The 15274-nt window shown below is 47.6% G+C and overlaps 12 non-coding genes across 12 annotated transcripts; all 12 read right to left on the reverse strand.

Annotated features, from left to right (window-relative positions):
* Positions 1 to 7047: 7047 nt before the first annotated feature.
* Positions 7048 to 7188, reverse strand: LOC141167828 (U4 spliceosomal RNA). Its single transcript, XR_012251616.1, has one exon. It is a non-coding gene; the product is annotated as a U4 spliceosomal RNA (small nuclear RNA).
* Positions 7189 to 7469: 281 nt separating this feature from the next.
* Positions 7470 to 7610, reverse strand: LOC141167786 (U4 spliceosomal RNA). Its single transcript, XR_012251575.1, has one exon. It is a non-coding gene; the product is annotated as a U4 spliceosomal RNA (small nuclear RNA).
* Positions 7611 to 7890: 280 nt separating this feature from the next.
* LOC141167685 (U4 spliceosomal RNA) lies at positions 7891 to 8031 on the reverse strand. The gene has a single exon (XR_012251477.1). It is a non-coding gene; the product is annotated as a U4 spliceosomal RNA (small nuclear RNA).
* Positions 8032 to 8311: 280 nt separating this feature from the next.
* On the reverse strand, positions 8312 to 8452 carry LOC141168381 (U4 spliceosomal RNA). Its single transcript, XR_012252119.1, has one exon. It is a non-coding gene; the product is annotated as a U4 spliceosomal RNA (small nuclear RNA).
* A 285-nt stretch (positions 8453 to 8737) lies between these two features.
* On the reverse strand, positions 8738 to 8878 carry LOC141168173 (U4 spliceosomal RNA). Its single transcript, XR_012251921.1, has one exon. It is a non-coding gene; the product is annotated as a U4 spliceosomal RNA (small nuclear RNA).
* Positions 8879 to 9158: 280 nt separating this feature from the next.
* On the reverse strand, positions 9159 to 9300 carry LOC141167984 (U4 spliceosomal RNA). The gene has a single exon (XR_012251757.1). It is a non-coding gene; the product is annotated as a U4 spliceosomal RNA (small nuclear RNA).
* Positions 9301 to 9580: 280 nt separating this feature from the next.
* On the reverse strand, positions 9581 to 9721 carry LOC141168130 (U4 spliceosomal RNA). Its single transcript, XR_012251880.1, has one exon. It is a non-coding gene; the product is annotated as a U4 spliceosomal RNA (small nuclear RNA).
* A 278-nt stretch (positions 9722 to 9999) lies between these two features.
* LOC141168371 (U4 spliceosomal RNA) lies at positions 10000 to 10140 on the reverse strand. Its single transcript, XR_012252109.1, has one exon. It is a non-coding gene; the product is annotated as a U4 spliceosomal RNA (small nuclear RNA).
* A 285-nt stretch (positions 10141 to 10425) lies between these two features.
* Positions 10426 to 10566, reverse strand: LOC141168190 (U4 spliceosomal RNA). The gene has a single exon (XR_012251937.1). It is a non-coding gene; the product is annotated as a U4 spliceosomal RNA (small nuclear RNA).
* Positions 10567 to 10846: 280 nt separating this feature from the next.
* On the reverse strand, positions 10847 to 10987 carry LOC141168184 (U4 spliceosomal RNA). Its single transcript, XR_012251931.1, has one exon. It is a non-coding gene; the product is annotated as a U4 spliceosomal RNA (small nuclear RNA).
* A 280-nt stretch (positions 10988 to 11267) lies between these two features.
* On the reverse strand, positions 11268 to 11408 carry LOC141167723 (U4 spliceosomal RNA). The gene has a single exon (XR_012251515.1). It is a non-coding gene; the product is annotated as a U4 spliceosomal RNA (small nuclear RNA).
* Positions 11409 to 11759: 351 nt separating this feature from the next.
* On the reverse strand, positions 11760 to 11900 carry LOC141167819 (U4 spliceosomal RNA). The gene has a single exon (XR_012251608.1). It is a non-coding gene; the product is annotated as a U4 spliceosomal RNA (small nuclear RNA).
* Between the last annotated feature and the right edge of the window lie 3374 nt (positions 11901 to 15274).

Genomic DNA, 15274 nt, shown 5'->3' on the forward strand with positions numbered 1-15274 from the left:
ATCTAAGAGTGTGGCAACCCAGTAGTCGAGATTACTTCGAATTCTGCAATCTGAGGGTCATGTTGCAGGTAGTGCAGCAAGAAGGCACTCATGTGTCTTGCGCATCCAGGAGGACCAAGTCCTTGTTGTGTTGGTAGCGAGGTAAGAATCATGCTTCTTTCCTCTGCCCTCTCCCCCCAACCTCGCACAACAGAAATGTGATCAAGGTCTCCCTCATCTGATGAGTCTTCCATGCCCATCGCCAGTTCATCCTCCACTTCTTCCTCGGCTCCTGCACCTTCCTCAACAGTTTGGCTGCTACTATGCGCCCTGTTTAATCCCTCTCCCCCACCCTACCATGCCTGCCTCCTTGGTGCTGCCAACCGTCTGGACCTTGGAGATGTTATCCCTTCCGCATACGACTCCTCCTCTACTTCCTCCACCTCCTCTTGTCCGACCACCTGACTCTGAATTCTGTTTAATGTGTGCTCCAGCATGTAAATTACCAGAATAGTTATGCTGATAAGGGCATCGTCGTCAGCACTAAACATCTTCGTCGCCATTTCAAAACTGTGCAGAAAGGTGTGTGGCGCCCCTGAGGGTGCAGTCACCACAGAGTTACTGCATCTCACCCAGAGGTGTGGTATCTCACCCTCAGGTAAGGAAGGCGTATGGCTCGGGACCCTAACACCTGCATCCAACACATACCCGCAGTGGGGTTAGGGCGAGATTGCTCCTAAGGGAGAGCACAGTCCCAGGTCCCTAGCTGGTGGGAGGATCCTATGTAGTGGGTGCTTAGGGGAGCACATGACAGGGAGAGTATAAATAGGAAGCCATCTTAGAAAGAGCAAGCCAGTCAGAGGAGGAAAAGTGACAGGAGCAGAGGTTCGGCACGAGCTCTGCTCCGGAGGCAGGCCTAGCCTGGGAGGCCCAGGACTGAAGGAGAGAAGAGAGGAGTGGGAGCAGGAAGGCTCCAGGAACCGAAGGGACCCTAGGGCTACGGGCCGTGCAGAAGGCCACCTGTACTCCCGCTGCTACCATGAGGTAGAGGGGTCAGGCCAGATAAGGGGAACCGGTCCCTCAACTAGAGGAGAAACAGCAAGGCTCAACTAGAAACCGGAGGCTGCAGCATTTCATGTACTGCAGGCAAAAAGTCCACACCAGTCTCACTAAGAAGGTAGCCACGTAGGACCCAGGGGACGGAACACAAGTCGCCCGCCAAGGCCCGAGGATACCGGATAGAAGTGTCACTGGGTGTGAGGTGCAGGGAGAAGGCCAGAGAAAGGACACACAGAAGGGGGTCCTGCTAAGTACTCCGGAGCTATCTGGGGGTGGACTGAGCCCCTCACTGAGTATGCACAGCAAGACGGGTGAGATAGCTCTGGTACCTGTAATCTGGACTGCAACAACTGTGAGTAAAGATCTTGGGACTGCATCACACGGACTCTGTGTTCATTACTGACTCCCTGCACTACAACCACCATCATCCACCCACACTGCCCTGAAGCTACACTCTTCCTGTGGTGAGTAATAATACCATTGCAGCAAAACCACCAGCTTCAGAGGACTGTTCCGCAGCGGCGGCCCCTTTGGCCGCACTCCACAGGTGGCGTAGTCGGACTTTATAAAATCCATATATACAAATTACCGTTGGATTGACCGCCCTGGGTCACGGACCGGGTCACTGCCACAGTGACTACAACCCCCAGCGTCTACCGGCCCGGCTCCGGGTACCCCACGGCCCAGGGGGCGCGTCAACTTCATAGGTCCCTGATCTGAGACCACTCCTCCAGCGTGATTTGCCCCACCTCTGGCTCTCGTTGGCCCAGGCTATACGTCAGAAACTATTGCACCAGGGCTTGTCGGTGCTGCCACAGTCGCTGCAACATGTGCAGAGTTGAATTCCACCGTGTCGGCACATCGCATTTCAGCCGGTGAACTGGCAGGCCCAACGACTTCTGTAGAGATGTAAGTCATTGAGCTGCGGGATGCGAACGGCGGAAGTGAGCACACAGCGACCGTGCCCTCTGCAGAAGGCCATATAGTCCGGGATAGTGGGCTAAAAATTTATGGACAACCAGGTTCAACATGTGAGCCATACAAGGCACGTGTGTAACATTGCCCCGGCGAAGGGCCGCACCCAGGTTTGCAGCATTGTCGCACACGGCCTTCCCTGGTTGCAGGTCCAGTGGAGACAACCATTCACGAAACTGGGTCTCCAGAGCTGACCACAAGTCCTCAGCTGTGTGACTCACATTTCCCAGACATTTCAAAGTAAACACTGATGCCGTTGAGCCCTGCTGCCAGCATAGCAAGGAGATGCGCAGTTAGAAAGCAGGTGGCATTACCAGACAGGCTTTGGGTGCAGGTGGAGGACCGAGAGGAGGTTGAGGAGGCAGAAGCAGTGGAGGAACTTCTAGATAAAGAGGATTGACGTACAACTCGCGGGGATGGCAAGACTTGGACAGCAGCCCCTTGTCCTGCTGTCACCATAGTTACCCAGTGCCCTGTCAGCGACATGTAACGCCCCTGTCCATGCCTACTCATCCAAGTGTCTGTGGTGAAATGCACCCTGTCACACACAGAGTTTCTCAAAGAAGCGGTGATGTTGTGTGCGACATGCTGGTGGAGCGCAGGCACACCTTTCTTTGAGAAGTAGTGCCGACTGGGCATCTGGTACTGGGGCACTGCGACGGACATAAGGTCTCAAAAATCCACTGTGTCCTCCAGGCGGAAAGGCAGCATTTCTGTAGCCAACAGCTTGCAGATGGTGAAATTCAACCTCTTAGCTTTCTCATGGCTAGGAGGAAATGGTCTTTTACTTGTCCACATCTGAGGGACCGAGGGCTGGCTGTTGTGCTTTGACGGGGTTGAGTAGGGTGTCCCTGGCAAACTGCCGGTCTGTGAGGAAGATGCAGGCGGACATGTTAGGTTGCCTTGATCCAAAGGTGGTGCTCTCGATGTCAGAGAGCTCTCAACACCAGCAGGTGTTTCCACTTCCCAATGAACTGACAACCTGCCAATCACACTGGCTGTTGCAGGCAAAGAGGTGGCAGGTCTGCGTCCAAAAACATGTGTGACTGCTGTCCCCCCAGTCACAGAGGATGAAGAGGCCGCGGATGCACAAGATGGGGCAGACGGTGGTTGGCCCAGCCTGCTAGGCCGCATTGTAGCACAGTGAGCTTCCCACTGCAACTTATGCTTCATATCCATGTGACGGTACATGCATGAAGTACTCAAACTATGGATTTTTTGGCCTCTACTTAGCTTTTGGTGACAAATATTACAGATAACACGAGTTGGGTCATCCTTATCGATCTGAATAAATGCCCAGGCTATGCAAGGCTTAGAGCCCATGCGACCTGAAGAGCCACTATGACTTGTGGTCAGAGGCGGAGTTGTGGTTGAGGATGCAGTTGTTGACGTGCTTCCAGTACTCCGTCTCTGTCCAGGAAGGCGCAACCTAACCTCGTCGTCAATAGCATCTGTGACACCCCGCTGCGCTTGGTATCACAGATCCTAGAAGAGTGTATTGATGGAATCCTCCACAAGAGGCCCCCATAAACATTCACACATCTCCACCTTCCACCTCAGACCAGCAGAGGGAGCCCGTTAGGGATATAAATAGGGAAGGTGGAGCTAGGCAGTTCAGTTCCTCTGAAGAGTTCCTGCAGTAGAGAAGCCTAAGAGAGGTCAGTCTGCAGTGGAGCTCAGTCTAGTCTAGAGAACTCAGTTAATAGTTCAGCAGTGGAGCACGAGGCTCCTGCTAGCTAGATTCAGGGAGCCCAGATAGAGCTTAAGGTGTGCCGGCGTCATAAGATCGGTGAAGCGCGGCAAGCTGCCGTTAGTGTGTATAGCCTATTGAGGGCCCGAGTAGGCCGAAGGCGAGTGGCGAGTTAGTACATAAGGGGCAGAGGAGCTTAACCAGCTCACCCCGAACCATTTACCGGACACCGGATCCGAGCTTATCGGGATCTCTATGACCCAGTAAGGCATAACCGGAATCCCTGGAGAACTACAAGTCCCAGGATCGCTAAGGTGCTGATACGTAACAGAGCCAGGAGACGCTTAGGCCCCGCATACTGGGAGCGTGAACTTCAAAAGAAGGCCCTACCACAAGGTCAGCCAGCGCAGGACAGAGACAAAGTTAGGCCTAGCTCCAGGCAGGTCAGAAACTTACTGCGCAGAGGCAAGAAACAGGAGGCCCTACACCCACTCATTGGGGAGGATCCTGATATGCACCCTTCACCCTACAGTGCTCCAGGATGTGCCTGAATTTCCTCCAGTAAAAGGTACTGAAGTGACTACCGTGTCCGTTTCCGTTCTTGCTCTGACCCAGCTGGGTCTCGCCTGTCCTGCATTCCCCCTGCATACGCTGCCCTGAGACCTAGCTCCACCTGTGGGGAGCTATACCATCGAGCTGCCTTATCACGGGCCTCAGTGGACTGCTGCAGCGCTGGTGCTTCTCACCAGATACCACAGGTGGTGTCACAAACTCTTATAAAATTAACAATTATCCACCCTTTTAAAGAGTGACCCCAGGGTACGGGCCAGGGAGCCGACCACCGCGACATCCCAAAGGCCAGGCAAAGGCCCGGGTGACCTCATCGACTGGCTGACTGTGGGTTGACAGTAAGTGGGATCTCAAACCTTGTCATCATCACCCTGTGTGTTATCACACCCGTCGTCCTCAAAGCCAACCTCTTCCTGCCCTGACCGAAAAGTCAAGTTGTCGCTCCAATCAGGTATTTGAGTCTCATCATCGTCTTCATCATTGTCTCCACCAACAGGAGTTACAGTTTGGGAATGAGGGTCTACATTATGGTCAGAACGTTCTGCGTCTGGTCCTGGATCCGATTCATAAAGATTCTGGGCATCAGTGCAGATCATTTCCTCGTCTGGATTAACAGAAGCTCTGGAGCAGACCTCCGTTTCCCAGGCTATAGTATGAGTAAACAGCTGTGCAGACTCAACCATCTGTGTTACCCCATACTCAGACGGGCAGCTGGAGACTTGGGAGCTGTGAGGAAGCAAGTGCGATTGGGGTGACACCTCTGAGGACTGGAGTATTTGTGATGTTGAAGTTGAGGTGGAGGAGAGCCCACTTGAAGGAGCACTTGATATCCGCTGAAGCACCTGCTGTTTTTGTGCCTCATCTGGAATTTGTAGCGATGGGCGTGTCCGTAACAAAAGGGATCGTATCACATTGTCCACGAAAAGAAGTCGACATGTTAGTTTGGCTGGAAGATGGTCTTTCTTCTGCAGATGTTACTCCCCCCCCACCGCGGGGGGCTCGACCCACCAGCGGACAGGCACCAGTATTAGGAGAGGGGGGCTGGCCGTCAGGGTCCACCGCGGCTCTGGCACAAACCCGGCGACACGGAGGAGGCACGGGCAGGAACGGACTGGCCGTGTCGGCTTCTCACTTTTTGGATTTTAGAAGGGCATGACATGCCTATATCTGTGTCTCCCCCTCCTTTTACTCCTCCACCTCTTTTATTTTCGCATGACTATATGTACTTGTCACTTTTCCATGTGTTAGTTATGTCTTCTGAGCAGTTTGTCAGCTTTTGGACACCTTTGAAGGTGTTTTCTATGTGTTTCTATGTGTTTTTGTTTGCCTGCCATTGGTTTTAACGGTGTTCGAAGGTGTTCGACGAACAGTTCGGCGAACACACGGGTGTTCGACGAACCGAACCGAACCGAACTCGAACACTACGGGGGTGGCTCAACACTAGCTACGATACTGCCACTGCGCAAAGTTAAAGTTACTCAGGTGACCATGAAATCCCCACTTCCAGGAAGAGCTCGTTTAAGCCATGGTGAGGTCCAAATGACCACTGCCTTTCCCCCGATGCCGCACGGCATCCTGGCAGTTGCAGTCTGAGGGTGGTTGTAAATGGCTTCACATCCAGCTGGATGAATGTCTCAAGTGGGGTACCACAGGGCTCCGTCCTGGGACCTGTATTGTTCAACATCTTTATCAATGATTTAGATGAAGGAATTGAGGGTAAACTGATTAAATTTGCTGATGACACAAAGCTAGGAGGGATAGCTAATACTAGAGAAGAGAGAGAGAGGATTCAAAAAGACCTAAATAAACTGGAGCAGTGGGCAGCAACCAACAGAATGGTTTTTAACAGGGAAAAATGCAAAGTACTACATCTGGGCAATAAAAATGAAAAAGCATATACAGAATGGGAGGAATAAAGCTAAGCAACAGTACATGTGAAAAAGACTTAGGTATACTAATAGATCATAGACTGAACATGAGTCAACAGTGTGATGCAGCAGCAAAAAAGGAAAATACAATTCTGGGATGTATTAACAGAAGCATACAGTCTAGATCACGTGAAGTCATTATCGGTCTTTACTCCTCTTTGGTCAGACCTCATCTGGAATACTGTGTACAGTTTTGGGCACCACATTTTAAAAAAGACATAGACAAACTGGAGCAAGTTCAGAGAAGAGCAACCAGAATGGTGACTGGTCTGCAAACCATGTCCTATGAGGAACGGTTGCAGGATTTGGGAATGTTTTGCTTGCAAAAAAGAAGGCTGAGATGAGACTTAATAGCTGTCTACAAATATGTCAAGGGCTGTCACATTGTAGAAGGATCATCTTTATTCTCATTTGCACAAGGAAAGACTAGAAGCAATGGGATGAAACTAAATGGGAGGAGACACAGATTAGATATTAGAAAAAACTTTTTGACAGTTAGGGTGATTAATGAGTGGAACAGGCTGCCACGAGAGGTGGTGAGTTCCCCTTCAATGGACGTCTTCAAACAGAGGCTGGACAGACATCTGTCTGAGATGATTTAGTGAATCCTGCTTTGAGCAGGGGGTTGGACCAGATGACCCAGGAGGTCCCTTCCAACTCTACCATTCTATGATTCTATGATTCTATGACTCAGGGAAGTCAGGTCATTTTTGGCCATTGCGGGCAGATCAGCTCGCTCTCTCCTGCTCCAAGCGAAAACCATCAATACGATGCTGTAGGGCGCAAGATTTCCTTTCCCCCACTGGGAGGAGCTAACACTCTGTCATTTGCATACCATGGATTAAGTCTCCTGAGACACCAACAAACATTGTCAATGCTGACTGTATTTCAAATCATCATGGCGGGCTATTGGGAAAAGTTTTCAATTAGCAATAAACACGCCTCGGTTAAACCTCATGGGCTACGATACTGCCACTGCGCAAAGCTTAAGTAACTCAGGTGACCATGAAATCCGCACTTCCAGGAAGAGCTCGTTTAAGCCATGGTGAGTTCCATATGACCACTGCCCTTCCCCCGCTGCCGCAAGGCATCCTGGCAGTTGCAGTCTGAGGGCTCAGGGAAGAGGTCATTTTTGGCCATTGAGGGCAGATCAGCTCGCTCTCTCCTGCTCCAAGCGAAAACCATCAATACGATGCAGTGCGGAACAAGATTTCCTTTCCCCCACTGGGAGGAGCTAACACTCTGACATTTGCATACCATGAATTAAGTCTCCTAAGGGACCAACAAAAATTGCCGATGCTGACTGTATTTCAAGTCATCATGGCAGGGTATCGGGAAAAGTTTTCAATTAGCAATAATCACACCTTGGTTAAACTTCATGGGCTACGATACTGCCACTGCACAAAGTTAATGTAACTCAGGTGACCAAGAAATCCCCACTTCCAGGAAGAGCTCGTTTAAGCCATGGTTAGTTCCAAATGACCACTGCCCCTCACCAGCTGCCGCAAGGCATCCTAGGAGTTGCAGTCTGAGGGCTCAGGGAAGAGGTCATTTTTGAACATTGCAGGCAGATCATCTAGCTCTCTCCTATTCCAAGCGAAAATCATCAATACGATGCAGTGGGGCGCAAGATTTCCTTTCCCAATTGGGAGGAGCTAACAGTCTGTCATTTGCATACCATGGATTAAGTCTCCTGAGAGACCAGCAAAAATTGCGGATGCTGACTGTATTTCAAATCATCATGGCGGCACATTGGGAAAAGTTTTCAATTAGCAATAATCACGCCTCGGTTAAACCTCATGGGCTACGATACTGCCACTGCACAAATTTAAAGTAACTCAGGTGACCAAGAAATCCCCACTTCCAGGAAGAGCTCGTTTACGCCATGGTGAGTTCCAAATGACCACTGCCCTTCCCCCACAACCGCAAGGCATCCTGGCAGTTGCAGTCTGAGGACTCAGGGAAGAGATCATTTTTGGCCATTGCGGGCAGATGAGCTCGCTCTCTCCTGTTCCAAGCAAAAACCATCAATATGATGCAGTGCGGAACAACATTTCCTTTCCCCACTGGAAGGAGGTAACACTCTGTCATTTGCATACCATGGATTAAGTCTCCTGAAAGACCAACAAAAATTGCCTATGCTGACTGTATTTCAAATCATCATGGCGGGAAATTGGGAAAAGTTTTCAATTAGCAATAATCACGTCTCGGTTAAACCTCATGGGCTACGATACTACCACTGCGCAAAGTTAAAGTAACTCACTCATGTGACCAAGAAATACCAGGTTCTAGGAAAAGCTTGTTTAAGCCATGGTGAGTTCCAAATGACCACTGCCCTTCCTCCGCTGCCGCAAAGCATCCTGGGAGTTGCAGTCTGAGTGCTCAGGGAAAAGGTCATTTTTGGCAATTGCAGGCAGATCAGCTCGATCTCTCCTGCTCCAAGCGAAAATCATCAATACGATGCTGTAGGGCGCAAGATTTACTTTCCCCCACTGGGAGGAGCTAACACTCTGTCATTTGCATACCATGGATTAAGTCTCCTGAGAGACCAACAAAAATTGTCAATGCTGACTGTATTTCTAATCATCATGGCGGGCTATTGGGAAAAGTTTTCAATTAGCAATAATCACGCCTCGGTTAAACCTCATCGGCTACGATACTGCCACTGCGCAAAGCTTAAGTAACGCAGGTGACCATGAAATCCGTACTTCCAGAAAGAGCTCCTTTAAGCCATGGTGAGTTCCATATGACCACTGCCCTTCCCCCACTGCCACAAGGCATCCTGGCAGTTGCAGTCTGAGGGCTCAGGGAAGAGGTCATTTTTGGCCATTGCGGGCAGATCAGCTCGCTCTCTTCTGCTCCAAGCGAAAACCATCAATACGATGCAGTGCGGAACAACATTGCCTTTCTCCACTGGAAGGAGCTAACACTCTGACATTTGCATACCATGGATTAAGTCTCCTGAGACACCAACAAAAAATTGCCTGTGCTGACTATATTTCAAGTCATCATGGCAAGGTATTGGGAAAAAAATTCAATTAGCAATAATCACGCCTCAGTTAAACCTCATGAGCTACAATACTGCCACTGAGCAAAGTCAAAGTTACTCAGGTGACCAAGAAATCCCCACTTCCAGGAAGTGCTCGTTTAAGCCATGGTGAGTTCCAAATGACCACTGCCCTTCCTCCGCTGCCACAAAGCATCCTGGGAGTTGCAGTCTGAGGGCTCAGGGAAGACGTCATTTTTGGACATTGCAGGCAAATCATCTAGCTCTTTCCTGTTCCAAGCGAAAACCATCAATACGATGCTGTGGGGCGCAAGATTTCCTTTCTCAATTGGGAGGAGCTAACACTGTGTCATTTGCATACCATGGATTAAGTCTCCTGAGAGACCAACAAAAATTGCCGATGCTGAATGTATTTCAAGTCATCATGGCGGGATATTGGGAAAAGTTTTCAATTAGCAATAATCACGCCTCGGTTAAACCTCATGGGCTACGATACTGCCACTGCGCAAAGTTAAAGTAACTCAGGTGACCAAGAAATCCCCACTTCCAGGAAGAGCTCGTTTACGCCTTGGTGAGTTCCAAATGACCACTGCCCTTCCCCCACAACCGCAAGGCATCCTGGCAGTTGCAGTCTGAGGGCTCAGGGAAGAGGTCATTTTTGGCCATTGCGGGCAGATCAGCTCGCTCTCTCCTGCTCCAAGCGAAAACCTTCAATATGATGCAGTGCGGAACAATATTTCCTTTCCCCACTGGGAGGAGCTAACACTGTCATTTGCATACCATGGATTAAGTCTCCTGAGAGACCAACAAAAATTGATTATGCTGACTGTATTTCAAGTCATCATGGCGGGATATTGGGAAAAGTTTTCAATTAGCAATAATCACGCCTCGGTTAAACCTCATGGGCTACGATACTGCCACTGCGCAAAGTTAAAGTAACTCACTCAGGAGACCAAGAAATAACAGGTTCTAGGAAAAGCTTGTTTAAGCCATTGTGAGTTCCAAATGACCACTGCCCTTCCTCCGCTGCCGCAAAGCATCCTGGGAGTTGCACTCTGAGTGCTCAGGGAAAAGGTCATTTTTGGCAATTGCAGGCAGATCAGCTCGATCTCTCCTGCTCCAAGCAAAAATCATCAATACGATGCTGTAGGGCGAAAGATTTCCTTTCCCCCACTGGGAGAAGTTAACACTCTGTCATTTGCATACCATGGATTAAGTCTCCTGAGAGACCAACAAAAATTGTCAATGCTGACTGTATTTCAAATCATCATGGCGGGCTATTGGGAAAAGTTTTCAATTAGCAATAATCACGCCTCGGTTAAACCTCATGGGCTACGATACTGCCACTGCGCAAAGCTTAAGTAACTCAGGTGACCATGAAATCCGCACTTCCAGAAAGAGCTCCTTTAAGCCATGGTGAGTTCCATATGACCACTACCCTTCCCCCGCTGCCGCAAGGCATCCTGGCAGTTGCAGTCTGAGGGCTCAGGGAAGAGGTCATTTTTGGCCATTGCGGGCAGATCAGCACGCTCTCTTCTGCTCCAAGCGACAACCATCAATACGATGCAGTGCGGAACAACATTTCCTTTCCCCACTGGAAGGAGCTAACACTCTGACACTTGCATACCATGGATTAAGTCTCCTGAGAGACCAACAAAAATTTCCGATGCTGACTGTATTTCAAGTCATCATGGCGGGCTATTTGGAAAAGTTTTCAATCAGCAATAATCACGCCTCGGTTAAACCTCATGGGCTATGATACTGCCACTGCGCAAAGTTAAAGTAACTCAGGTGACCAAGAAATCTCCACTTCCAGGAAGAGTTCGTTTAAGCCATGCTGAGTTCCAAATGATCACTGCCCTTCCCTCGCTACCACAAAGCATCCTGGGAGTTGCAGTCTGAGGGCTCAGGGAAGAGTTCATTTTTGGACATTGCAGGCAAATCATCTAGCTCTCTCCTGTTCCAAGCAAAAACCATCAATACGATGCAGTCCGGAACAACATTTCCTTTCCCAATTGGGAGGAGCTAACACTCTGTCATTTGCATACCCTGGATTAAGTCTCCTGAGAGACCAACAAAAATTTCCGATGCTGACTGTATTTCAAGTCATCATGGCGGGCTATTGGGAAAAGTTTTCAATCAGCAATAATCACGCCTCGGTTAAATCTGATGGGCTATGATACTGCCACTGCGCAAAGTTAAAGTAACTCAGGTGACCAACAAATCTTCACTTCCAGGAAGAGCTCGTTTAAGCCATTGTGAGTTCCAAATGACCACTGCCCTTCCCTCGCTACCGCAAGGCATCCTGGCAGTTGCAGTCTGAGTGCTCAGAGAAGAGGTCATAGAATCATAGAATGGTAGAGTTGGAAGAGACTTCCTGAGTCATCTGGTCCAACCCCCTGCTCAAAGGTCATTTTTGGAGATTGCAGGCAGATCATCTAGCTCTCTCCTGTTCCAAGCGAAAATCATCAATACGATGCTGTGGGGCGCAAGATTTCCTATCCCAATTGGGAGGAGCTAACATTCCATCATTTGCATACCATGGATTAAGTCTCCTGAGAGACCAACAAAAATTGCCTATACTGACTGTATTTCAAGTCATCACGGCAGGGTATTGAGAAAAGTTTTCAATTAGCAATAATCACGCCACAGTTAAACCTCTTGGGCTACGATACTGCCACTGCGCAAAGTTAAAGTAACTCAGGAGACCAAGAAATCCCTACTTCCAGGAAGAGCACGTTTAAGCCATGGTTAGTTCCAAATGACCACTGCCCTTCCTCTGCTGCCGCAAAGCATCCTGGGAGTTGCAGTCTGAGGGCTCAGGGAAGAGGTCATTTTTGGCCATTGCAGGCAGATCAGCTCGATCTCTCCTGCTCCAAGCAAAAATCATCAATAGGATGCTGTGTGGCGCAAGATTTTCTTTCCCCACTGGGAGGAGCTAACACTATGTCATTTGCATACCATGGATTAAGTCTCCTGAGAGACCAACAAAAATTGCCGATGCTGACTGTATTTCAAGTCATCATGGTGGGATTTCAGGGGGGATTCCCTGTTAAGAGGAACAGAGGCCGCTATCTGCAGACCAGGCATAACCTCAAGAGAAATGTGCTGTCTTCCAGGAGCAAAAATTAAAGATGTGTCTGACAGGATATCAAGACTCTTCAGACCTACAGATCACTACCCATTCCTGCTAATACATGTGGGGACAAATGACACCGCAAGAAAGGACCTGGAAACCATCTGCAGTGACTTTGAAGACTTAGGCAAGAAAGTGAAAGAATTGGGAGCGCAGGTAGTCTTCTCATCCATCCTCCCAGTGGATGGCCATGGAACAATGAGGTGGAATAAGATTCTACAGGTGAACAACTGGCTACGTCGATGGTGCCATCAACAAGGATTTGGATTTCTGGATCACGGAATGAATTACCTATACGATGGACTACTTGCTAGAGATGGGGTGCACCTTACGAAGACTGGAAAACATGTATTTGGAAGTCGCCTTGCTACACTCATCAGGAGAGCTTTAAACTAGAACAATGTGGGAAGGGAAGCAAAAGGCCAGAAAAAGCCGTACAGCTGACAAATACTATTGAGATCTCTGCTACTGGAAGTGGAAAGGAAGAACAAAGACAAAACAATTTAAATAATAAAAATATGGGAGGAAGAGAAACCAATCACAAACTAAAATGTTTTTATACAAATGCACAAAGCATGGGCAACAAACAAGGAGAATTGGAACTACTAATGCAGGAAAAGAAATATGATGTCATTGGAATCACTGAAACTTGGTGGGACGATACACATGATTGGAATAAAAGGCTAAAAGGATACAACTTATTTGCAAGAAACAGACTTGATAAACGAGGAGGAGGTGTCGCTTTGTATGTTAGAAAAGCGTATATCTGCACAGAGATTGAAGCTTCAGAGACTGGGAGTTCTGTGGAAACTGTTTGGGTAAGAATACAAGGAGAGAACAACGGAAAGGACACCATTGTAGGCATTTACTACAGGCCACCTGGGCAAGCTGAAGATATGGATGAACTCTTTATGTATCAAATGACCAAGTTCTGCAAAAAATATGACGTAGTGGTCATGGGAGATTTCAACTATCCAGACATTTGTTGGGAATCTCTCTCAAGTAAAACTAACAGGTCAAGCAAATTCTTATCCTCTCTTGCTGACAACTTTATCTTCCAAAAGGTAGGGGAGAAAACAAGGGGATCTGCTACTTTGGATCTAATCCTTATAAACAGGGAGGAAATGGTTGAGGAGGTAAAGGTGGCTGGGACCCTAGGAGGCAGCGATCATGCTATTATAGAACTTTGGATAACTAGAGGAGGAAGACATGTGAAGACTCAAACTTCAAGGTTAGATTTTAGAAAGGCAGATTTTAAGAGACTCAGAAAGAGAATAGGAGGGATCCAATGGCTGGATGTCCTTAAGGACAAAAATGTCCAGGAAGGATGGGAAATTTTTAAAAATGAGATTCTCAAAGCACAATCGTTAACAATCCCGAAAAGTAGGAAGAATGGGAAGCATTTAAGGAAACCAGGATGGATGAACACAGAACTTAAACACATGCTAAAAAGAAAGAAAGAAATGTTTATTAAATGGAAAGAGGGAGGCATATCTAAAGAAGATTATAATGCAGTCTGCAGATCCTGCAGGGCATGTATCAGATTAGCTAAAGCTGACAATGAATTAAGGCTTGCAAGAGATGTCAAAAGCAATAAAAAAGGATTTTGGGGGTATGTCAAAAGTAAAAGAAAAGTCAAAGATGCTATAGGATTTTTACAGGATGAAAATGGAGAAATGGTAAGAGAGGATGTTGAGAAGGCCGAACTTTTTAATTCCTATTTTGCATCTGTTTTCTCTCAGAAATAAAATGTAACATCAACTGATCTTCACTGTCCTTTTAAAGGAATAGAGGAATCCAAGTTATCTGTAAACAGAAAGATTGTGAGGGAATATTTAGCTAACATAAATGAGTTCAAGTCTCCAGGTCCAGATGAATTACACCCCAGAGTACTGAAGGAGATCGTAGAAGAAATTTTAGAACCACTCTCCATAATCTTTGACAATTCTTGGAGAACAGGAGAAGTCCCAGAAGACTGGAGAAGAGCAAATGTTCTTCCTATCTTCAAAAAGGGGAAGAAGGTGGACCCAGGGAACTATGGGCCGGTGAGTCTGACTTCTATAACAGGAAAGATCTTTGAACAAATTATTAAACAACATGTATGTAAGTACATGGATAAGAATGAAGTGATTAACCAGAGTCAGCATGGGTTTGTAACTAAGAAGTCATGTCAGACTAACTTAATTTCCTTCTATGACAGAATCACTGACTGGGTGGATCAGGGATATGCTGTAGATATAGTATATCTTGACTTCAGCAAAGCATTTGACAAAGTATCTCACACCATCCTTATTGAAAAAATGACCAAGTATGCAATTGACCAGGCAACTGTTAGGTGGATTCATAACTGGCTTAGTGATCGGACTCAAAGGGTGGTTGTAAATGGCTTCACATCCAGCTGGATGAATGTCTCAAGTGGGGTACCACAGGGCTCCGTCCTGGGACCTGTATTGTTCAACATCTTTATCAATGATTTAGATGAAGGAATTGAGGGTAAACTGATTTAATTTGCTGATGACACAAAGCTAGGAGGGATAGCTAATACTAGAGAAGAGAGAGAGAGGATTCAAAAAGACCTAAATAAACTGGAGCAGTGGGCAGCAACCAACAGAATGGTTTTTAACAGGGAAAAATGCAAAGTACTACATCTGGGCAATAAAAATGAAAAAAGCATATACAGAATGGGAGGAATAGAGCTAAGCAACAGTACATGTGAAAAAGACTTAGGTATACTAATAGATCATAGACTGAACATGAGTCAACAGTGTGATGCAGCAGCAAAAAAGGCAAATACAATTCTGGGATATATTAACAGAAGCATACAGTCTAGATCACGTGAAGTCATTATCGGTCTTTACTCCTCTTTGGTCAGACCTCATCTGGAATACTGTGTACAGTTTTGGGCACCACATTTTAAAAAAAGACATAGA

This window comes from Phyllobates terribilis, unplaced genomic scaffold, assembly GCF_046119375.1.
Source record: "Phyllobates terribilis strain yellow unplaced genomic scaffold, ASM4611937v1 Scaffold_11__3_contigs__length_659146591, whole genome shotgun sequence".
In the NCBI taxonomy this organism is placed as follows: domain Eukaryota; kingdom Metazoa; phylum Chordata; class Amphibia; order Anura; family Dendrobatidae; genus Phyllobates; species Phyllobates terribilis.